Source organism: Pleurodeles waltl, chromosome 4_2 (genome assembly GCF_031143425.1).
Source record: "Pleurodeles waltl isolate 20211129_DDA chromosome 4_2, aPleWal1.hap1.20221129, whole genome shotgun sequence".
NCBI classification, from domain to species: domain Eukaryota; kingdom Metazoa; phylum Chordata; class Amphibia; order Caudata; family Salamandridae; genus Pleurodeles; species Pleurodeles waltl.
Window position 1 is genome coordinate 753,235,509 of NC_090443.1, and position 26,170 is coordinate 753,261,678.

Sequence of the window (26,170 nt, forward strand, 5' to 3'; positions counted from 1 at the left end):
AATTTCTATTTCTGGTAAAGCATACCGCTGTATAGCCATTATTTTTCATGAAGGACTAAGTATTGCGTCTGGACCCTATGCCATCTACTTGGAAAATACAACTGGATGGACAGAGTGCAACGACAGCAACCTTACATTCAAGCAGAGATTACCTTATAAACTACCATATTCCTGTCTACTCTTTCTTGAAATAAAACTCCTAAGAGGATTATCACTTAATAAATGAATTAATATACTTCTGGGACTTCTAATACAATAAGCTAAGACATTATAAAGACTACCAAAGGTGATATCTACATAAGAGATTCTTAATACTGAAATGCACTTACTCCTGCAACAAAACAACAGAGAAACCACTAAATTAGAAAACAGAAATCACAAAGTAGAAACCAAGAGACATACTGCTAAAGTTAATAAAGTTAAACATATTTGGGGATATTGACTTGTTTTTAGAATGTTAAAGTGGATTGACAGAATATTATAAGAAGCCAGTCACAATCAAACAGATGTTTCAAGAACAGCTGCAAAATTATAAAAAGAATTAGGATTATAACACTGACATACTCTGCTCCTTGTTTATGGATTTTTAGATTTAACAACATCATGCGGCCTACCAAGGGCGATGTCTTTATAAGGCTTTTCATTTACTGCTATACTTCACACATATTAATTCTATTCTAACACTTTAAATACAAAACCTCTTACATTAAGCATATATCTGTTATATTACTTAACACGCATATGTAAAACAGTTAGGTAATTATTTGTAGTGATTGTGATACATTGTAATATTAATTTAAAGTAATGTACTATACACGTATGGGTTTTTGTTACACTCAGTGATGAGTATGTACACAACCTTCATTTATGGTGTAAACATATGAAAATACATAAACTATATTTATGATTGCTTTACAAGATATACATTTGTTCTGTTTTATTATTAACAACTTTTCAGTACAGTTTGTGAAACTTTAAAAATCAATGGCCAGATGTACCAAGAATGCCTTTTGCGATTCAGAAATAGCAATTTTTAAGAAATCGCTATTTCTGAATCGCAAAATGCAATGTATCACATTTACGATTCGGTAATAACGATTTCTTAAAAATCGCAAATGCTATTACTGAATCGCAAACTGCAATATCGGCCCCATTCACACCTATGGGCCTGTAGGCCTATATCTGCAAATTTTTTGCATTTCCAAAATTGGGATTTCTTAACTAGGCCCCCTCTGCTGCACCCCAAAATATTTTTTTGCAACATGTAAGGTGCACACATGCCAAAAGGGCATGTGTGCTTTACATGTAAATTTTACAAATGCATTTTAAATGCATTTTTAAAATGTGCACATGGTTCGCACCAAGTTCAACTTGGTGGTAAATAGCCATTCCTAAATGCCCAAATCACATTTAGGAATTGCTTCTTACATGTGCTTAGAAATCGCAAATAAGGAATCCTTATTTGTGATTTCTTATTTAGAGAGTCTAAATTTGCGACTCTCTAAACAGGGTCGCAATTTTAAGAAATCGCTATTTTAGCGATTCCTTAAAATTACGTTCACAATGTCTTTCATACATTCTGAAATGGCTTTTTGCATTCACAAACGGCTTGCAAATGCAAAAAGCTTTCATAGATCTGACCCCAAATTCATAATATGAAACTTTAAATTCTATTTATGTTATCTTTCTTTTTACATACATTAATGGACCCATTTATTGCAGTAATGTAGGTATCTACTTAAGACTTTCTCCATTCATAGATCAGCCATAAATATACCCAACCAGATATAGGTAATTACAGTGATACACTAATACACACTAATGAAAACACTGATACATCCACATGCATAGTTGTACATGCACTACCTCAGCTGGCCACACACTCATGCATATACTGCAACACCCAGACTCAGGCACACACTAATGCATGCACTGACACACCAAGGCACACACTGATACATTCACTGACACACTAGGCACAAACTGTTGCATACACTAACATATCCAGGCACAAATGTATGTATACACTAACATACCCAGGCACACAGATGTATGCACTAACATACCAAGGCACAGACTGATAAATACACTGACAGACCCAGTCACACACTGCTGTATGCACTAAGACATCCAGGGATACACTGATACTCACACTAACATACTGAGGCACACAGTCATGCATAAACTAGCACATCCAGCCACACACTGATACATAAACTGTCACACTCAGGCATATACTAAGGCATGCACTAACACACCTGGGCACACACTGATATACACCCTAACACACCGAAGCAGACATTGATGCATATGCTGGTGCACACAGGACATACAGTGATACATACACTGACATACCTAGGCAAAGACTAATTCATATGCTGACTTACCCAGGCAGACACTGATACATAGACTAACACACCCAGGCATACAATGGTACATACACTGCCACAACCAGGCAAACACTCATACATGCACTAACACACACACACACACACACTGATGCATTCACTAACTTACCCAGGCACACACTTGTGCATACACTCACATACCAGACACACTGATGCATACACTGACACATCCAGGCACACACTGATGCATACACTGACATACCCAGGCACACAATGACATATACACTGACACACACTGGCACACACTGACACACACACACACTGACACACCCAGGTAAACACTGATGCATACATTTACACACCCAGGCAAACATGCAAACATATACTAACATCCAAGGCACACACTCATACATACACTGACACATTCAGGAATACACTGATGAATACACTAACACACCCAGGCACACACTGATGCATACACATACATGCTTAGACACACACTGATGCATACACTAACACACCCAGGCACACACTAATAAAAACACTGACACACCCAAGCACACACTGACGCATACACTGACACACCCGGGCACACACTGATGCATAAACTGACATACCTAAGCAAACACTGATGCATCCACTGATGTACCCAGGCACACGCTGACACATACACTGACATACCATGGCACACACTGATGGATATGCTGACACACCCTGGCACACATTGTTACATACACTGAGATAACCAGTCACACAATGATGTATACACTGACACACCCAAGCACACACAGATCATAAACTAGCATACCCAAGCACAAATGCATACATAACAGCAGACATGATAATCTATACACATACCTTCTATTAAACTAACTCTCACAAATAAAAAAAACCTATTCACACATATACCATTACATTTCTCTTTTTTATCCACAATAGGTGGTACCAAGGGACACCGTTTATTCACAGTTTATTTTTTTAGGTGGTTTTGGCTTTTTATGTTTTTTTCCAACAATTATTTTTTGGGCTGTTTGCTTTGTTTTTCAAAATAAACTGCAAAACATTATCCTCAGAACAAAAAGCACAGAAATAGTGCTGGAAGAAACAGTACGAATTTATTTTTTTCCCACTGGTGGGTGTCACAAAGGTCTACAAGGGCAGGTATCAACTGTTTCCCCTGTACTTAGCACTTTGTTGCACTGCAAGCAAAACTGGCCTAGAATTCCAAACTGAGATATTCAGCATGGTTCTCCAGATGTTGGTTGTGAAGCCGTTGAAGTACCAGGAAGCACTTCTCTTACCACAGCTGAGGGATTGTCACTGACATCACGCTTCCTCTCTGCTCATGCCAGATGTCTTGGGTGGATGGTTAGCAAGTTGTTTTGCATGCTGGGAGTACCAGAAAAGTACTTCTTGTTAGTACCATGCAAAAGTGTCTTCTTGTACAACATGCATGCTACTTTCTGTGCATTCACTTTTTTGTCTAGAAGGTATGGGGAAAAATGTCCACGCTACGCTTTCATTCTTCAGAGAAACATCTTCATCAGATGAAGAGCTGCTATCATGATGGGGAGGATTTTCTGATCCAGAAGCACCTGCAGGTATTTAAGCAACCAATGCCATTCTTTAGAGGAACAAAAAAACAAACAGAAACACCAAAAAAACCTGAAGCTTTGTATGCCAAATTCTGAATAATAGCAACCACACCCAAAGCATCAAAAAAGGAGGGTACTTTCAATTAAAGTGATTGCATCTGTTTTAACCACTAGAATTCATTTATTTCTGGGTCACATTGGATTCGCAATGATGTTGCAACATCATCACAATGTCATCGCAAATCCCAGAAAAGAATTAGGATAAGCTTTCAGACTTAAAAAAAAAAAATGTTTTGTAGGAATTGCGACTATTGTAAAAAACTACTAACCTCAAACAATAATTATTAAGTCTATATATGTTTTTAGCTACTGTGAAAAAATAGGCCATGTTTGAGACCTTCCCACAGTTCCGGAAAAAGTACTGAGGTGGTTTGGGACAGATCTGCGACTCCCCCCCAAAAATGTTTTAAACATTAAACTCAACATCAAACAATTCTTCTTACTTTTATGGCCATTTTTCTGTGTGCCATCTTCTTTCTTTTCCTTCATATTTACTTCCTTGTCCTTCCTTTCAGTTCCATATTTTGTATGCCCTCTCCTTACTTTTACCTCATTTTCACTCCTTTCATCTTATTATTAATGCAGTTTTTTTCTCCTCTCTTCTTAGTTTCCCTTAATTTTAATTGCTTTCTGGTTGCTTTTTCATCCATTTTTTGTGTGCCTGCACCTTAGTTTTTTTATGTTTTTACTGCTTTCTCCATGCTTTTTCCCTGATTTATTCTGTGCTTTGTCCTTAGTTTCCTTTACTTTGCCCACCTTTCTCCTTCCTTCTTCCCACATTTCACATGTGTGTACTTCTTGTCTTTATATTAGAACATGGGTGTGCTACATTACGTGGGGTGTTGACCATAGGTGCTGCCCACAGGCAGGCAGGCTCTACAGCCAACTCCCCACAGCATTTAAAAAAACATAGAAAATCACTGAAAAAAACAAAGGTTACAGGGATGTTATAGTTAGGCAATAGAATAAAACAAAACCTTAGAAATTCACAAAAAAACCAAGGGTTACAGGGACTCACACAAAACATAGCTTATACCCGCAATACACTGCTTATGACTCACATATTACATCACTCATCACAGGTCAGTAACAACACTGATGACATCTCAAATGATATCACTCATGACATCAACCACATAAAGACTCTCACACCCCACTCACATGCCATTACAAACCTCTCAAATATCCACTGACACATCACACAACTACTCATTCACACAACCATACAACTATACAAAAACACTCACTGATTGCAAAATGCACTCACATACCTATTTGCTTACTCATATAATCAGTCACACAATCGCTTTGCAATACAATTACTCACACACCAACTTATACACCCATAAAGCCATTCATACAGTTACACAGCTATCTACACAGTTAATACAATCTTCGTTTATTCCCATAACAGCCACCGACTGAGCCATAACATCCCCATACACCCACTCATATACCCACTTACTCAACATTCCCAAATTTTGAGTGCCTTATTTTTGCTTTCCCTCATTCTCACTGTTTTCACATTCACCCATTTTTTGTGTGCTCACTCCTTGCATTTTCCTAATTTTTAGTGGATTCTCCTTGCTTTTCCACATTGTTGTGGACCTGCTACTTGCTTTTCCCTCCTTCTCAATGCTTTCTCATTGCTTTTCTCCGATTTTTTGAATTCCTTCTCTTTGCTTTTTCCATGTTTGTATGAGCCTGCTCCTTGCTTTTCCCTCCCTTCTTGCTTCTTGGTTTTTCCCTCTTTTTTGTGTGCCTTCTCTTTCCTTTTCTCTCATTTTCACTGCCTTCTTCTTGTTTATGTTCTTGTTTTTTTAGTGCCTTCTCCTTGCTTTTTCCTTTTTTTGCTCCTTTCTCCCTCTTTTTTTGTGTGCCTTCTCCCTGCTTTTCCCTCATTCTAAAGGCCTTCTTCTTGCTTTTTCCCACTTTTTTTGTGCCTTCCTCTTCTTCACTGTTTTTACATTTTTTTTCTTCCATTTTTTGTGTGCCTTCTCCTTGAATTTCTTTTGGTTTCACTGATTTCTCTTTGTTTTTTCTATTATTTTTGTGAGCCTTCTCCTGACTTTTTCCTTGTTCTCATTGATTTCTCCTTGATTTTCCCCCGTTTGTAGAGTGCCTTCTCCTTTCTTCTCCCTTATTCTCACTGCTTTCACCTTGCTTTTTCACACATGTTTGGGTGCCCTCTCCTTGATTTTCCTTTCTTTGCACTGCTTTCTTCTTACTTTTCCTCCATTGCTTGTGTGTCTGCTCTCTGCTTTTCCCTCATATTTACTGCTGTCTCCCTTTGTTTCCCCATTTTTGAGTGCCTTTTAATTGCTTTCCCTCATTGTCACTGCTTACTCCTTGCATTTTCTCCCATTTTACTTTCTTCTCCTTGATTTTCTCTTTTTCTCACTGCTCTCTCCTAGCTTTTTACCCTGTTTTTGTGTGCCTTCCCCATGTTTTTCCCTCATTTTCACTACTTTCTCCTTACTTTGTCCCCATATTTTGTGTGCCCCAACCTTGCTTTTCCCTCATTTTCACTGCTTTCTCCTTGCTTTTTTGCCTGTACTCAGCATGCCTTCTTTTTTTTTCCTAATTCTCACTGTTTTCTCATTGCTTTTCCCCTATTTTTGTGTGTCTTCTCCTGGCTTTTCCCTCATTCTCACTGCTTTGTCCTTGCTTTTCCCCCCGTTTCGTGTGCCTTCTCCTTCCTTTTTCCTTATTTTCACTGCTTTCTCTTTGCTTTACTTCAGCCTTTTGTGTGCCTTCTCCTTGCTTTTTTCTTGTTTTCACTGATTTATCCTTGCTTTTTTCTTGTTTCTTGTTTACCTTTTCCTTTCTGTTCCCTCGTTCTCACTGTAATCTCCTAGATTTTTCCCCCTTTTGTTGAGTGCCTTGCATTTCTCTCTTTCCCACTGCTTTCACCTTGCTTTTTCACCCACTTCTAGTGTGCACTCTACTTGCTTTTCCCTTGTTCTCACTGCTTTCTCCTTGCTTTTCCCCATTTTTAAGTGCCTTCCACTTGCTTTTCTGTCTTTTTCACTGCTTTCTCCTTTCTCTTCCCCATTTTTTATTTGCCTTCTCCTTGCTTTTCCTTCTTTTTGTTGCTTTGTCCTTGCTTTTCCCTGTACTCTGTGTGCCTTCGCCTTGCATTTCCCTCTTTCTCACTGCTTTCTCCTTGATTTCTCCCCATTTTCTTGAGTGCCCACTCTTCACTTTTCCCTCATTTTCACTGCTTTCTCCTTCCTTTTCACTCATTTTTTGTCTATTCAGCTTGCTTTCCCTCATTTTTTACTGATTTCTCCTTACTTTTCCCACATTTTTTGAGTTCTTTCTCCTTGCCTTTCCCTTGTTCTCCTGTTTTCTCCCTAGTTTAGTGTGTGGCGTCCCATTTCCTTTGCCTCGTTCTCACTGCTTTCATCTTGCTTCCCTCCCCATTTTTTTGTGCACCTTCTCCATGCTTTCTCCTTGCATTTATTCCGAATTCTATATGCCTTTCACTCCTTTGTCCTTACTTTATTCCCCGTATCCTGTGTCCCTTTTACTTGCTTTTCCCTCTTTCTCAATTTTCTCTTTGATTTCCCCCATTTTTTTGTGTGCCCACTCCTTGTTTTTCCCTCATTTTTACTGCCTTCTTCTTGATTTTTCCCCTATTTTTTATGTGCCCGCTCCTTGTTTTTCCCTCATTTTCACTGCTTTCGTCTTGATTTTTCTCCCATTTTTTGAGTGACTTCTCCCTGCTTTTTCCTCATTTTCACTGCTTTCTCAGTGCTTTTTCCCATGTTTCTTTATGTGCCTTCTCTTTGCTTTTCTCTTGTTTTCACTGTTTTATTCTTGCTTTCCCCCATTTTTCAGTGTTCCAGCTTCTTGCTTTTCCCTCATTTTCAATGCTTTCTCCTTGACTTTTCCCCCATTTTTTGAGTGCCTTGTCCTTGCTTTTCCTTTGATTTCGCTGCTTTCGCCTTGCTTTAATCCATGTTTCCTTATGTGCCTTCTTCTTGCTTTTTCTTGTTTTCACTGCTTTATTCTTGCTTTTCCCCTGTTTTGTGGGTGCCTTCTCATCGCTTTTTCCTCATTCTCACTGCTTTCCTCATCATTACTTTCATGCCTTCTCCTTTATTTCCTGTCTTTCTCACTGTTTTCTCTTTGCTTTTCCCACTTTTTTTGTGTGACTCTCCTTGATTTTGACTCATTTTCACTGTTTTTTTCTTGCCATTTTCCCATGTATTTGGGGTACCTTCTCCTTGCTTTTTTTTTGTCTTCACTGCTTTCTCCTTCCTTTTTCTCTCTTTTTTGTGTGCTATCTCCTTGCTTTTTCTTCATTCTCAATATTTTCTCGATTTCTCCACCATCTTTTGAGTACCTTCTTTTTGTTTTTCACCTCATTCTCATTGCTTTCCTCTTGCTTTTACACCCATGTTTTTGTGTGAATTCTCCTTGCTTTTTCCTCATTTTCACTACTTTCTCCTTATTTTTTCCTGTTTTTGTATGCATGCTCCTAACGTTTCCTTCATTTTCTCTGGTTTCTCCTTGTTTTTTTTACATGTATTTTGTGTGCCCTCCTCATTTCACTGCTTTTTCCTGGTGCTTTACCCCATATTTTGTGTGCCTTCTTTTGCTTCTCCCTCATGGTATAGAGTTAGAAGCACACAGTGTTTGGGCTCAGCCTTGGCCCAGAGCAAACCCCCCACCATGCAAGGCAGAAGGTCATGCACAGCAGGGGGTTGGATGACCATGAGGAGTTGGCCGCAGACCCTGTGACCAACCTCACGCTGAGTTAAAAAAACATAGAAATTCACACAAAAAGTCCAAGATTAAAGGGACATTATAGTTTGTATCAGAATTTGCGCACACACTAAACATAGAAACTAAGCTGTTATAGATAGAGTTATTTCAAGTAAGTATATCTTTTGCCCCAAGATAACTATAACTCTTGCCATCCAGTGATAATTACCCCATGTATTACATCAGTAATTGTGTCTTCTATGACATCATTGATAATATTATTGCAACATCTGCAGTAAAATTATAGAGCTCAAAACTGTGCATGTTGAGGGCGCAAATTATGATTACCTTAGGGCACGAGGTATAGTTACTTGAAATAACTATTGGTGTAACAGCTGCATTTCTATTGTTTTGCGCATGTAAATACATATATGACTTTTGTTTGTGATTCTATCTCTAGTATAGTCTGTAGTTACCACTTACCTATGAAATATTTGTGTCAAGGAACTCTAGCTGTAGTGACTACAGATATAGTGCCTGTGATGTAATTCATCCAGATGTACTTACATCTGATGTAATTACCTTCAACCCTCACAGATTAACATTGTAAGCAAAAGCTTTAGTATTGGTTGGCCATTTGACAAACAGTTGAGTACAAGTATTACACAGAGGTCAGTTCTGAGATCATTTAGTCAGGAATGTGTATTTTATAACAATGGTAATTGTGTATTTAATTTGAATTTTTTAAAAACATTTTTACTTCTTTCTACTGGCTCATTACAGCAGCAAGATTGCAATGTACATGTAGAAAAGTAAACAAATAATTGTTTTTGATTGTCAAGATTCAGTTTCAGCATTGCACAATTCCAAACAATTTCTCTGTATGGTTATGGTCCGGTGTGGTGTGTGGGGTGGCATTTGGTGTCCAATGAGGCATGGTTACGGGTGAAAAGGAGTTACCATGGAGTGGCATTGCAGTTGTGATGGGATAGAGGACTGATGGTGGGTCAAGGGGTGTCACTTGAGGAGCACGTTTCTGAGGACATTTCATCTGCTCCCGACCTGTGGAGAATGATCACTCTACCTATCACACCTGCCTTGTGTCTTTTCCCAGTTTTCATACAGTTGCAAAATGATGCTTATGTTTTTCTCAAATTTGTAAGGTGTATTGTATAATATTGCTGTTATTTTTTCATTGCTATAGACTGCCCTCTCCTTGGTCCACCATATGTGGGATGGGTGGCAAAGCTTGATTCCAAAATTGTGCCAGTATTCAGCAGGCGGCCACTAGTAAAAGTTAAAAAAGTTTACTCATCCCAGTTATCCCCTCTTTTTCTGGATTTATCTTATCCCAATAGGTTTGAGCCATTAGGCATGACCACAACGTTTGTTGCATATCACCTCTCCCCCACAGCCCCTCCAGCACAGCTTGGACCCTCTGTAATGGCTTTGAGTTGGGCACGTGTGAGGTCCTATCTTGTTAGAAGTTTATGAGTTTTCCTTATCTTGCATGCAGATGGATGATTTGGCTTCCCTAGTCAATATCCGATCCCATGTGTTTTTGGATATTTTGTTGTCTAGATCTGTACTTCATACAGATGTTTAAGTGGAGGGTTGCACAGTCTGTGTTTGGTTAAGTGCTGTATTTAATGGGGATGTCCTAGGTCTTGTTTGCCTGGCAGAAACTCTAGGTTATGAATGACTGATGTCATTGGGTATGGGAAGAAGGTGATGGCACAAGTGCAGACAACTTATTCCCAGTGTTTCCAAAGAATTGCTGCTAAGTGGAGTTAGGTTGATGGCTTGGCCAATGTATGCATGACAGCCATAGTACGTTGGCTGCTGGGATCTTCGTGTAGTATTGTTTTACTTCCATGCTGAGTATGGTAAGTTCAAAGTCTGGTGCAGTGGGCAGCCTATAAGTATCCTGTTTTGGTGGGAAACCCTATTCCATTGGTTTCTTGAAAGGTTTGTTTCTGGCCAACCTTGGAGATTTATTGCCCCAGACAAAAATGAAGAGTTTCTGTTGAGTTTGATTGGACGGAAGAGGGCAAGGAAACGGTGACGCTTACTAAACATATAGAAGTCATGGGATAAAAGTTATCTTGACCCTTGTTAGGATGACTCTCAGGTATATGATTGAGGATCTACCCAATGCAAATCCCGTCTCTGTATTAATGGTTTGGAGATCCCTTGTGGGTCTGTAATTCCTAGTGAGGAAGATTTTAGACTAGTTTATTTTAAATTCTGAGAATCGCTCATATAATTCTAGTTCTCTGACAAATGCCGGAATAGAAGTATCAGGGTCTGTGATTAAACCGAGCACATCATCTGCAAACAGGTCCAGCTTGCATTCGTTAGGACCCAGCCAAAAGCTGTGGAACTCTTGATTAGCTTTTATGTTTTGCATTAGGGGTTCCATGGTCAGGGAGAAAAGTAGGGAGGACAGGGATCATCCTTGTTTAAATTCCTCTCTGCAATGCCTGTGTTTCTGACAATTTGCCATTGATGCTTAACCAGGATGTAGATTACCTAAAATTTGCCAGCATCAGTTTGGTAAGGTTAGGACTCAATCCTGTTCAGGCAAGTATTTTTGCTATGAATTACCTCTCTACTCTATCTTAGGTTTTCTCCATGTCTAGTGGGAGAAGAATTATTTGTGTATGGAGTTTGTTTGCTGCCTCAATTAAATTGTTTGCTAACCTGGTGTTGTTGGTGTCCTGCCAATGTTTAATAAACACACACTGTTGCTAGTTATAGGGGTTAGGCATTGTGTATACGTGCGAATAGGCTTGATGTGAAGATTTTCAAATCAAAGTTTACCAGCTCAATCGGCCTCTAAGAGTCGCAAAAGGAGGGGTCTTTATCTGGTTTTAATTATAGGGTGAAATAAGACTCAGTCATGGTGGGAGCTAGTTCTCTTGTTTGTAAAAATGAGTTTTAGAGACTTGTGAGTGAAGGTGTTAGTAAATCGTATCCTTTCCAAGAGGATGTTGATAACCCCTGTCTGCTTTTTTACCTTTGCCATAGTATTTCTGGTTCATGTAAAGCATTTTTTTGGCTGTTTCTTTTATTAAAATGTGTTCTAATTCATCCCACACTAGTCTAAGTTCTCGATACAATCACTGGGAAATATTTTGTTTGTGATATAGTTAAAGGTCATGTGTCCTGTTGTCAATATCTGTTTTTTTCTCAGTTGCTAATCGGGTGAAGAGTGTGGTGTGTGGGATAGGACTCCCTTGAATGACTGACTTAGCCGCATCCCATGCCATGTACGATGCCCCAGTTCCATAGTTATTTACTTTACAGTACTTTTCTAGAGTTTCTGGGATAAATTCATGCAGTCAGGTCACAAAATGCAATTTCCTTAATGGCCCATTGGTGTTGAGGCAGACGTTGGGGAAGGATTAAGTGCAGGTGCATCATGACCACTAAATGGTCTGGAGGAATGTGGTGCTTCTGTCAGTGTCAACGACTTTGGGAGCGAAGTTACTCTCAACTAGAAAGTAGTCAATCCTGGAGACTGACCTGTGTATGTTAAAGTAGAATGTGTAATTTCCCTTTCATTTTGTGAGTGCCACAAATCAATCAGTGTTAGGCTGTCCATACCATGTCAGAGGGAGAATAGGGTGTGAGTATTTAGGTCCCTTGGTGTGGACCCATTGTAGTGTGGATCTAGGACTACTTTGAGGTCTCTTCCAAGAAGCACAGGTCCCCTACTGACCACCACACTTTTTAGGAACAAGTCTTCATAGAATGATTGTTTGTGGTTGTTAGTCTCATTGACAGTCAGGAGTGTTAAGAACGTGATTCCAATGTTTCATTAAAGGCCTACTTTTTGTTGTCCCTCTTTTTCTGTCATTTTGGCATGCAGTGGGAATGGAAGACACCATTTCAGTGAGATTACCACACCCATAGGTTTTTTGAGGGCTGATGTGAGGTATTGTGTTGGGAACTAATGTAATCACAATTTATTGGTATCATTATCCAACACAAATCTTTCTTGAAGTTGCAGGACATCTAGGGATTTATGGATTGCCCATCTGAGGGGGGTTCCTTGTTTCATGGGGAGTTGAGGTTTTAATATATTAAGGGTGGCAATTGTGAGAATAGTCATTGCAGCTGGGCTTTGGATGGATTCTAGCATTTTATGGATGCGATCATATCACGCATAAGGGAATCAAGCGGGCCTGCAGGGTTGGAAGACAGGTAGGGTGAGTAAGAGTCAATGATGCAAGTAGATCAGATTCATTGATGATGTTTGTGGGACCCCAATGTGGTGGCACCCCTTAATACATTTAGATGCAATTGAGAAAAGTGAAAGCCAAGAGAAATGGGAGAGTTGCTGGATGTATGTTCACACTTATGTGTGTCTCAAAGTCCTGGTAAGGGGTCCTCTTCTGACAATTGAGAGTGTGTGTTTTTCTCCTTGCTGTGCCATATTCTTTGTGTTCAGTGCCATGACCTGCTTGTTTGGGGTGACCTCCATTTGGTTTGGAGAGATGTTGTTGGCTCTTGACTTGGAACTTTGGGGGTATATCGGAAGACTCAGGACTTCCCTGGCTTCCTGTGGAGTTCTCATTGAGGTGTGTTTATTGTCTTTAATGAAGTAGAGTTGGTTTGGGTAGTTCCAGCAGGAGAGAATTTTTTCCTGTTGAAGGTGAGCGCTCACATCTAGAAAATTGTGACATCGAGCTAGTGTTGTGGCAGAAACATATTGTAAGATCGTAATCTGGTCACCTCTAAATTGTATCATCTCTTGGGTTTGATATGTGGCCGTGATGGATTCTTTGACCTTGTAAAAGTGAACTTGTTTCAAGACATCGGGGACCAGTTTTCATTTTTGTTGAAAGGGTTAAAAGAGTCTATGGGTGCTGTCCAGTTGGACTTCAGAGTCATCTGGTAGCTGCAGTATTTAGCAAATTAGGTCTTGGACATGGGATGCCAGTGCTGCTTATGGAATGTTTTAATCTAGCCATCATATACAAATGTTATTCCATCTTGACTTATTTTCAAAATCTTCCAGTTTCTCCTTAAGCCAAATTTGTTGCTCCTCTAGTTTCTCTAGTCTGCATCTCAATCATCATTTTCTTGAACATGTTCCACCAAAGTTATTTCCATCTGATCTAGTCTGCACTCTGCTTTTTGAACTGAGAGGTCGAGATCTGCAATAACTTTGTGAAAATCCTGGTGGAATGCTGTCATGTCCTTTTTAAAATCAGCTAACACAAGTTGCATGTCTGCTTTTGTTGAGGGTGATTGTAGTTGTTGAGAAATAAACAGGACCTCCTAACATCATGGGATTGGGTGGTCAGATCAACAAGTGGCTAAAGGGTTTTATCACTTTTTTCTTTTTGATGAAGCATCTCCTTCATTCTAGGTATCTTTGAGGCTTCAGTTTTAGTAGCTACTATCATGGTTGTTGAGCTAGTCTAGCTGGGAGCTATGGAAGGTTGAAACCAGGGAATTGGGGAAGGCCATATATTGATGTTTGATGGGCTTGACTCTGACCACAGGTCTGACCAAGGACTCTGACCACAGGTGTTTGTGAGGTGTTTCTAAAGTTAAGTGCTGGGTGATAGTGCATAGTGAAGTCTAGGGTGTGACCACCAGTATTGTGCTGATTTTAGGCCGCTTTGTGTCCCAGAGTCAAGGGCCTTGTCTTTTGGGATTGGCTTATTTCACTGGTCCATCAGGCAAGCGCCCCCCCTGCTACAGCCTTCAGTATTTGAGGTTATTTATTCCAGAGTGGCGCTCGCCATCTTGGATTGGGTAGCGTCCCTTTGAAATATCTGGGTTGGGCCACATGATTTACTTCAGGCTAAGGAATCACCTCTGGATTTAAAGTTAGGAGTGTCAGTGATGGTCTCTTGGTGGCCTGGAGGGGGGCATGTGTCAGCTGTTGTTCCTTGGAGAGCAAAACCTCCCACCTGTGTCCCAGGTGTGGTGTTAGGCCTGTGAGTTCTCTTTCTGGGTGAGGCAGTGGCAGCCAATTGAGGTTCCAGACCAGCTGTTGTTTACCTATAGGAAGCTGGCACTGCTGGAGGGGCCTAAGGGTGCCACCATGAGTCTTGTCACTCCCCTGTGGATGACAGCTTCGGAAATGGATCACTCTGGAGTTCTTGTACCTCTTTCACAACCTGTTAAACTGTTGCACCCGTCGTCTTGTTTCAGGTGTTTTAGGTGGCATCGTGGGTACTGATTTGCATTAGTATTTTTTAGGCAAGTTTTGGTATTTCAGTTGTGGGCCAGGGCACTGAGAGAGGCAAGGGGGGTTACCCTAACATGATTGTATGTCAGTCTCTGTCTTTAGATAGGAGATGAGGATGCCTTGAGTAGTGCTCGCCCGGAGCTCAGCAGGAACACATTGTGTGTCGGCCTGGCTGTGGCAACGCCCCCCCCCATATTGTGAATTATAAGCATAGGAATTGGTTTAATGTACATTAAAATAATTTTCTTTTTTTTTTATCTTGACATTAATGTGTTGGGTATTATTAGTGTGTGTTTCTGAGTACTGTTATTCCATTCATAAAAAATGGTTGCAAGTTGTGCACTGACTTTTGCCAATGGTATTTTGTGAACCGACCTTTTGTTGGTTCAAAACATTCTGAATCACAGGTAGTTGCAGAATGACATGCCAAGCAATATTCATTGGGAAGGTCATTATTTGTGACACCCTGCGAATCACAGAAATGGTGATCTGCGAGGCTCAGCAGACCTCCACGTCTGTGTCTCTGTTTAAATATTTTTTTTAATTTTTAAATGCAGCCTGTTTTACAAAAATGAAATGGGTCTGTTTTAAAAAAAAGTTTTGTTTTATTTAAAAACGTTTGTCTGAGAGTTTGCAGTAGTCCACAGGACCAATGGAAACATTCCATGAAACTTTTTTCAAGCTTTGAAAAGGGGACAGGGTGCCAAAGGGACCACCCCGTTTGAGGTGTCAGTATATGAGAAATGGTTTGCGAACATAATTGCTGTCAAAAACCATTTTTTACATTCCTCTTTGACTCATAAATAGAAGGGGGACACCCCTTCCAGACCCTGTTTTGTTTGCAAATTGGACACTGTTGTAAAAGCCCTTTTGCGAGTCAGAAATGATTTCCCAACTCATAAACGACCACTGCCATTGTGATTTTGTGGATTGCAGGGTTAGCAATTGCAAAAGTGCTCCGTTTATTGAGGCCTTTAGTTTCAAGCTAACATGATCTCTCTGGGCCAGTCATTGATTGGCTGGTTTCATTATTCTCAGAAGTAAGTGCTGAAAAGAGAACCTGGTCCCCAGTTTGTGAGTCCACAGTATAGAGACTTGGGGGCCAATTAGGAGTTTGACAGTTGAACCACTCAAACTTCAATACGGCGGTGGCGAGGCAGCTGCCAAGCCAGCGGCTTCACCACCATTGTATTACGATATTTCCACCGGGCTGACCGGTGGGAATGTTGTATTACGAGGTTCGCTTCGATCAGCTGAGCAGAAACAATGTGACGGCATTGGCCTCAGCTCCATTAAGGAGCCAAGGCCAATGCTGTTGCACACTGCACCCTCAGAATGTGCACTGTCTGTGTCTTCTGAGGGTGCTGACGGGGGCCCCCAGCACTGCTCATGACATGGTCGTGGCCAGTGAATGGGCCTCTTTGGCCCCCAACTGTGCCTTTGTGCCAGCCTTTTCATGGCAGAGACCCTGCCATGAAAAGGCTGGTTGAAAGGAAAGTTGTGATCAGCACAGACGTGCCGAACTCGCACCACTATGGCTGACCACAACTTTCTCCGCTACCAACCCGTCGGGATCTCTGATCCCACGAGAGGTGGCGGTCTCCTGGCAGTCCAACCGAATCTGGTGGTCAGACCGCCAGGATTGCAGTGGTTGGACTGCCACCGCAAGTTTGGCAGCCTCAGGACCCCCAAACTCGTTATGAGTCCCTTAGTAACTTAGGGCCAGATGTAGCAAGGTTCCAAATTGCGAGTTGCAATTTGCGAGTCCCAGCGACTCGCAAATTGTAACTCGCAATTTGGAATGCAGAAAGGTGTCTCAGACACCTTCTGCGAGTCGCTATGGGGTCGCAAAGACCCACCTCATTAATATTAATGAGGTGGGTCGCAATTTGCGAACCCATAGAGGTTCAGGCCACTCACGGGGATGGTGGCCTGCTGGGAACAGCAGACCACCATGTCCGTGACTGCTTTGAAATAAAGCAGTCTTTTTTTTTCAAAGTGCAACCCGTTTTCCTTAAAGGAAAACGAGCTGCACTTTGAAAAAAAAACGAAACCTTTAGTTTCGGTATTTTTCAGGGCAGGTAGTGGTCCATTGGACCACTGCCTGCCCTGAAAAATTATTTTTTTGCCAGACACAAAGGGGAAGGGGTCCCCTGGGGACCCCTTCCCGTTTGCGCCTGGGTTACCATCCACTTCAAGTGGATGATAACTGTGCTTTCATTTGCGACCGCAATCGCGGTCGCAAATGAAAATGCATACCATTGCGAGTCGCAAATAGGAAGGGAACACCCCTTCCTATTTGCGAGTTGGAAATGCATTTTGCGAGTCGGTTCCGACTCGCAAAATGCAGTTCTACATAGCAAAGTGGCTTTAGCGACTCGCAAACGGCGATTTTCGCCGTTTGCGACTCGCTAAAGCTTTGCTACATCTGGCCCTTAGTAACTTCTGAATGCCCTCTGACCCAGACCTCAGCTTTCTCACAATTATGTCATGAAACAAAGCTATTCCTACAGTGACACAGGCCCTCATACTACTAATGATAAAACCTACAGCCCTCCTGTTAACCACCACCTTCCTCAATACAAATTTCTTAGGTTAACCTACTATATGGTCCAATCTAGCTATACCCACATGTATCATTCATATAAAAGCTTTGATTACAGGCCTCGTATTATTGCAGCAGTTTACCACTCACCAGAGCACTAATCCCTCATGTGCCCACCAAATTCAAAGGATTGACATCCGACTGAGTCATTATAAAGAAAGTGATGGTTCAAATGCTTGCAAAGGTCTCTTTTATGGGATATACACGATTATAGAAGGTCAGAACAAAGACTAAATAGCTTTCAGATTTATCCTACACCATAATAATTGTTAACCTGTGGTCTGAAGACACCTGGGTGTCCGCGGGGTGTATTTAAGGCGTCCGGCGCTGTTTTACAAAATTAAATAATATAAAAAGTATTCAAGTTAAATAAATTAAGTATATACAAATAAAGAAGCAACATTAAAAACGAACATTATTTTAATATATTTGATTGGAATTATACAAAATATATTGATATTTGAACATATGTTTGGTGTGTGTTGTTTTTGCATTTTTGAGTATTGCTTTGAGGTTTATATCATAGAAATTGCTAAGGCGGATCCCCTGCTTCCAATAATGATGACTGTTCCTGGATTCCAATAAAGATTCAGTGGTGGTCCACAGAAGTCACTAAAGTGATGCATACAGTATTCATGTACACTTCTGGTAGGAATGCAAATACTTCCTTGGTTGGACTATTCCTTTCAATAAGAACAGAAATGGAAACAAGTCTAAATTCACACAGTAATTATATACAGTGCATACTGACGCCTCGAAAGTTTTACCGAAAACACATTTTTTCGTGCTTATATCTTGCACTCAAGAACCTCTCGAATTTTGAACGCCCTGCTAATTGCAGATTGTGAATTTTTACTGGATCAGACTGCACAATTTCCTTCAAGCAAGTTACATTTTTTAATCTATCTACTTCAGTAGTCCTTGGTTAACCTACAAGATAAATTTGAGTGGCACTAAAGCTTCTATCTGGGAAGCCCGATCATCACAGCTCTAGCTATTGTTTTGCTGGTCAGCTGTGTTTATTTTTTCGTGGCACTACTGTCCAGAGGAAAATATAAGAATATTACAAGTTTTTTATCTTCCTGCCTGACGCTTGAAGCTCAGGCTTACACAAGAGATTGCCACATGGGGAATCAATCCAACCACATGAAAAGATCGTAGTTCTTTAACATATCATATTGAAAATCAATCATGACAGACAAGGACATTATAAAGCAAAGTAATATTTAATAATGTAAGCAGCCTTCACTGTCAATATGAATAAAGCGTTCCATAAGTAAACCAAAATGTACAAATAAAATAAAATGAAAAATTATATGAAGCTTTTATTTTTTATTGCTCAAACAGGGCTTTCGTTCGGAGCATACTTATTAATGTAGCAGTTGAATACATCGCAATAATGTACATATAAGCAGTTTTGAACTTTTAGTGCTTGGAATATTCCATGGCTTAATTTATAAGACTGGTAACAGTATTACAGTTGTGACATAATGGGCCTGATTACGACCGTGGTGGATGGGATACTCCCTCACAAAAGTGACGATTTCCCGCCTGCTGTTTTACAAGTTCTTTAGGATATAATGGAGCTTGTAATACGGCCAGCGGCACTGCCATCACATGACAGGGTATCCCATCTACCAAGGTCGTAATCAGGCTCAAAATGTCTAGACACATACGCTGTTTCAGATAGAACAGACTTTTCGTTGCACAGGTCGTGTTATGGTGGAGTTCAGGTTTTCAGCTGTTTAAAAGTGTAGAATTACACTATTGTGCCTCAAAGATACATAAGACCCGCCACAAATTAAGGCCCATATGTTAAAGAAAATGACGGAGCACGACGCTGCGCCAAAAGTGACAACGCAGCGCTCCATCATTTTCACAAAGCAGCCCCCTGCACTGGTGCTAAATTGAACTGCCTAGCGCCAACGCAGGCATCCGTGCACCATTGTGAAAGGATGTCTGCATTGAGGGGTATGATTGTTTTTGTGCAGGAAGGTGTCCCTTACTGCACATAAACAATCACTAATGGTGATTTGGCACTTCTGTGTGTGTTGCAGAATACAGCACACACAGAAGTGCCAAAGTGTCATTTTGAAATGAGTGTTTATGTACAGGAAGGGACATCTTCCTGCACATAAACAATCATGTCTGGCATTTTGCTCTTTCTATGCATGCTGCAGATTGCAGCACACATAGAAAAAGCATAAAATGAGGAGGAATAAAAGTATTCCTCCTCGTTGCGCCCTGCTAGAGCCACCCCTGAGGTTACATTTTGGCGCTGCCTCAGGTTTATGAAATCTCAGAAATCTGAGGCAGCATCAAAATGCAATGGGTGTTGCTGTGGGCATGCCCACAGCAACACCCATTTCATGCCCCTTCCACGCAATGTGCTGCATTTGAAGGGCTTGTGTTTACAAGGTGGAGCTATGCCACAAAAAGTGGCATGACGCCACCTTGAAAATACGGTGCAGGGCATAGTCCCACCGGAGCGTCACTAAAAGTGACACTCTAGTGGCGCTGGGGCTCCTAAATATTCCTCCCATACTTTGTTGCTGAACTTGACTACAAGGTCTGCACTCTTCTGGTTGATGTTGTAGGAGGACTTGACACATGCACATCAGACTGTGGTACATGTTCTGAAAGAAATTGTGAATTGAGCATCTGAAGGTTTCCGACCTCGTATGGCGGTGATGCACTGCTCTTATCAGAAATGCTGAAAACTGCAATAGGCTAAGAATGGAAACCTGCAGACAGTTTATAGGAATGATCATATATGACATTTCTAAATTGGTAAGTATGTTTTTCTTCATGGATAAAACAGTTTCCCCACATGTTTTGCTGATGTAGCTTTGCAGACCTAAAAGGGAGTATACTTCTGTTGTTAATTCAAATCTCCAACACTTTCTAGTTGGCCATGAATTTCCAAACCTTCCTAAGGTGGGAAATGGCTGGAGAATTGTTTTAGAATGCACAAAATTGTGCATGCTCGTGGGTGTGATCAAAATGCTCATTCATGCCCATAGGGGGAAATCTTTTCATGTGTAAACCTTTGATTGTGTTTGGAAAACCAACTTTCATTAATTTGAATAGTGGTTTGCCCGCATAAATGAATATCTAAATCTTTGTCTATGTACATCTAACTTATATACATTGGTGAAAAGGGGATCAGACTGGATCCCAGTTCTGTCAGATACTTCTGGGTTGGATATGGGATCTGGCAGTGGTGGCTGGCAATGAATAGGGGTGGCAAAATAAATAGAAAGAAAGAAAGAAAAAAACACTTACCTCTTCCCTATGGAGACAGATTTGTCTCCTCCGTCCTCTTCCCGGAAGCACAAAGGCTTCCAGACTCCTCTCCAATCACAGCGCTGCTATCACCAGCATGACGGCAGTACTGTGATTGGTGTGTGCCCTGCTTCGGAGCTCACAGAGAGAGTGGCACCCTGTGCATGTTCAATACAGCCGAGTGGAGAAAAGCAAAGTGTGCATGTGTGTTTGGCTGGCCAAACACACATGTGCACTTATGGCACACCAACCACTCCTCCCTCCAGTCCCATCCAGCCCTGCCTGGCTCTAACCTGGCTCTCCAAAAAATAAAATGATAATAATGCTTTGTTATTATCATTTTTATTTTTCCTTCCCCTTCTGTCCAGAGGACAATAATCCAATAATTTGCTGCAACTCTTGGCCCCTTCCATTCACTCACCTTTATTGTGGCTCCACCTGTAACCTCACACACCTTAAGCTTCTCCTAGTAGATCTCCCCACCAAATGTATCACTCTCTTCTTTCACAGTGGTCAGTTTAATTACACAAGCAAGAGACACAATCAGCCAAAATATTCCTTGTGCCAGGATTATGAATCACTTTGTACTCAAACTCTTGCAATGCAATTACCCACTTACACATCCTGCTGGAAACAGCATCAATCCCTTTTAACATGAAAACTTCCCCTGGGAGTTTGTGACCTATCTTGATTACAAAATTGGATCCCCACAAAAACGTCCTCAACTTTGGCACCATCCAAGAAACAACCAACACCCCCTTTTCAATGACCGATTTTTCATTTTGGCACTTTATAGACTTCTAGAAATAAATAGAATAGTCCTTTCTTCTCCTAAGTCCTTTGAACTGCCGTCTGTCATCAACACCATCTCCTGGCCCAGCTCAAAACTCAATAGACTTGGGGCCTCCTTCAACTCTGCTTTCAATGCCTTAAATTCATTTTCACACTCGCTCTTCCATGAAAACTCCACCCCATTTTCAGCAGAACTTGCATGCTCTTACTCTTCTCAGCAAAGTTCTCTATAAATTTGCCATAGTACTCAACCATGCCCAGGAAATTCTCTAACTCGTCCTTTTTGATAGGAGATGGCATCTCACTAATTGCAGTTATCAAATCTTTCCTAGGATGAATATCTTCTGCTAAAACCTAATGAGCAAAATACTCTATGTGGTCTACCTTGAATTTGCACTTGTTTAACTTTTGTCAGGGAGATCAGATCCTCGGGGCTTGTGCATGTTCCCAACATGTCCACCTCTTGGCAGCTCCAAACTCCACTAGATATTATATCACAGAGTTAACGAATGGCAAAGTGGGGGAATGGGTTTTGGGTTGGGAACAGCGGGGAAGGAGACCTGTGGAAGCAAGAATTAAACAACACAATTGCAAGATTAAACACAATGACTTTCAATAAGTTTTGTTTTCAAATATATATTATTATACTGACAACTAAAATGGCCTAGAGTTTCACTATAACTAGGCCTCAGAAATCTGGGTACCTGGAAATCAAGAAGGATTATGCAAACTGTCATAGAGCATTCCAGAGTTAACATCTCACACTTTGAATATTAAACACTCTCCGTTTGGTTCTTAGAATAGTCACTACATTATAAAAAAGATCAAAGAACACATGTTTTTTCATTCATGAATGAACTGTACTAGAATCATGAATAACACTACAACGTCACACTCCGTCTAAGAGTCTTAAGTTTCAATTGTTCTAGAATTATTATGCACATTAATAATCAAACTGTACATCAAAGATTTCAAGATCTAGAAATGATCGCACACTCTGCCGATCTGTACTTCAAGCGTTAAATGCCAGGAATGAATCGCACACACTGGTGCCGATTCAAACATCATGATACAAATGCCATGAAATGATCGCGCACACTGCTGACCTGAATGCCAAGAGTTTAATGCCAGGAATGAATCGTGCATACTGTTGCCGATTCGAACATCACAATGCAAATGCCATGAAATGATCGTGCACACTGCCGACCTGAATGGCAAGAGTTTAATGCCAGGAATGAATCGCGCACACTGTTGCCAATTCGAACATCACAATGCAAATGCCATGAAATGATTGCGCAGACTGCAGTCCTGAAGGCCAAGGTTAAATGCCAGGAAAAACAATTGCACAAGCGATTTCAGAATTAGGCCCAAAACTCGAATGTCACTAAAAACGGAGTCGGGGCTCAACCCGACCTCCGCCTTACCGCCCTGCTTGAGGATCACCAAGGAAATGAGGGCAGGCCTGGAAATGCTTTGGTAGGCCTCCGGAATGGAAGCTCAGGAAAATGCTGCTGCTCTGCGCCGGGACCTCTGAATGGTGAGCACGTGGAGCTGGGCTGGCTCCCTTAAATAGAGACAAGCCCCGCCCATGAGCCACGCCCAGCCATTCTGCAGGAAAGGCTTCTAGAAAGTCTTAGAATAGGGACCACTCCCTAACCACACCCTGTAAGCCCGCAGCAAAGCCTTGCAAATTAACAATACATTACAAACATCATTAATGGCTTTTCAAGGTAAAAGTTCTGCAATGCAAAAGGTAAAAATACTGCATAGAAACACAATGCATGAATTATGACCCTGCATAAGAACTGGGTTTTTGCATTTACGTTGCCCGTAGAGCGCGCACTGTCCTTATGTTGACAGGACTCCCCCCTCCCAAACGCACTATAGGGCCTGGTTTGTCTGGATTTAGGCGATGAAAACACCTCACTAGTCGTGGAGCATGAATATCAGATGCGGAGACCCATGAGTTGCTCTCTGGACCGTAATCTCTCCATGATATTTGATACCAGAGATTACGACCTCTAAATTTTGAATCCAGCACCTGTTTTACTTTGTGTTCCAATTCGCCTTGCACTAGAACTGGAGCTGGTTGGGAGCGAACTTTTTGGACAGCTCTTTTCAGGAGAGAAGTATGAAACACTGGATGGATACATAGTGATCTTGGTAACTGCAGTTTATAGGTCACTGGATTGATATGCTTAAGGACAGTGTAAGGACCTATGAATTTGGGATTAAGCATCTGTTTTTTCTTGAAATCAATATGTCATGTGGAAAGCCACACTCTATCTCCTGGCTTGCATTGGGGTCCTTCACAATGTTTCTTGTCATAGTGCTTTTTATACATTTGTTAAACTTTATCTAGATGTTGTTGGATTTGTTTCTGGGTTTGATGGAGTTGTTGAATTGTCTCGGACACAGCTGGTGTAAGAGAACATTCTTGAGGAATCATGATTGGCAAGGTATCAGGGTGATAACCAAAGAGACCAAAAAAGGGTGTGATACCAGTGGAAGTATGATACGAGTTATTGTATGCTAGTTCAGCTAATCAAAGCATTGATGTCCAAGAATGAAATGCTTTCTCAGCGTAGGTACTCAGATATTGTTTCAATGTCTGATTTAGTCTCTCAGTTTGGCCATCCATTTGAGGATGATGACTGGTAGACAGCGTAGATGTGACTTGAAGCGTTTTGCATCATGTTTTCCAGAAGTTGGAGGCAAATTGTGAGCCTCGATCGGAGAGAACATTTTTGGTAATCCGTGATAACGGACCTCTCGATTTAAAAGGATTGTTGCCAGTTCACTGGAGGTGGGCAATTTCTTGCAAGCAATAAAATGTGCATGTTTAGTGAGACTATCTACCACCACAAGGATTACTGAGTGATGTTGAACAACTGGTAGACCTGTAATAAAGTCTAATGAGATGTGCTCCCAAGGTCGAAGTGGAGTTGGGAGAGGATGTAACAATCCTTTCGGTTTTGAATGACTTGTCTTGATGTGAGCAAAAACTTCACAGTTAGCTACCATTTGCTTGACGTCTTTGGTCAAAGTAGGCCACCAAAAGTAGCTTTGGATTAATTCAAGAGTTTTAGGAATACCCGATGACCTGCCGTAGGTGTAACATGCAACCAATTAAACACTAACTTGCGCAACTTGGTAGTTGGAACAAATAAATGTGTATCGTGAAAAGGTAGACCTTTTTTGATTGATCTTTTGGGATCTGCTTGAGCCCATGTCTGCCATTTTTCAATGCTGAAGGAATTACGGATTTCTTCAAAAAAATCTTCGGTTTTGATGATGCAGAGGACCTTGTCTGGAGCAATGATAGCTCTGGGAGGCTGAATTGCGGGTAACATGGTAGATTCTTGTCGGGACAAAGCATCCGCTTTGCAATCATCTTTACCTGGACGGAAGGTTACCACAAAATCAAACTCGGCAAAAAACAACATCCATTGTAATTTCAGAGGAGCCAAAAGTATAGCTGAACTAATGAACTGGAGATTACGATGCTCTGTGTATACTGTGATATTATACTTGGCGCCTAACAAATGGTGTCTCCATTCTTTGAAGGCATCACGGATTGCCAGAATCTCTTTCTCAGCAATGACATAATTTCATTCAGCTTCGTTCAGTTTTCGAGACATGTAAGCTACAGGATGTATTTGACCAGTATCTTTACTACGTTGCGATAATACTGCACCAATTGCCACATCTGAAGCATCTGCTTCCACTATGAATGGACGCTCGACGTCGGGGTGAGTCAAGACTGGGGCAGTGGAGAAAGCTTCCTTTAAGGTTGAAAAAGCTCTGTCAGCTTCTGGAGACCATACAAATGGTTCTTTGTTTCTTAACAACTTAGTGATTGGCGTCACTTTCTGAGAAAAATTATTTATGAACCTGAGATAGAAGTTTTCAAAACGTAGGAAACACTTCACATCTCGAACTGTCTTTGGAGTGGGCCAATCAGCTACTGCTTGTACTTTTCTTTCTGCCATGACCATACCTTGAGGGGTAAGGATGACCCCTAAAAACTCAACGGTGGTAACATGAAATTCACATTTAGTTAATTTGCAATACAGATGGGTTTTTTTTTTAAGGTCTCCGAGATTCTTCTTGACATGTTGTACATGTTCGACTTCGTTGTCAGAATAGAAATATCATCGATATAAACCATTGCAAATAGATCTAGATACTCTCTAAGGACGTCATTCAGAAAGAATTGAAATGCTGCTGCACTGCTACAAAGTCCAAAGGGCATGACTGTGTATTCAAACAGACTATATCAGGTTTTAAAGGCAGTTTTCCATTCATCGCTCTCTCTCATTCTGACCAAATGGTAAGCACCGCTTAGGTCTAACTTAGTGTAGATCTTTGCTTTTTTTACTTGATCCAACAAGACAGGAATCAGAGGTAATGGGTATTTGTTCTTGACTGTGTTTTTGTTCAATCCTCCATAGTCTATATAGGTTTGAAGATCCCCATTAGCCTTGGGGACAAAAAAAAGAGGAGAAGCTGCAGGAGACTTGGAAGGGCGAATGAAGCCATTAGCTAGAAATTGGTCTAA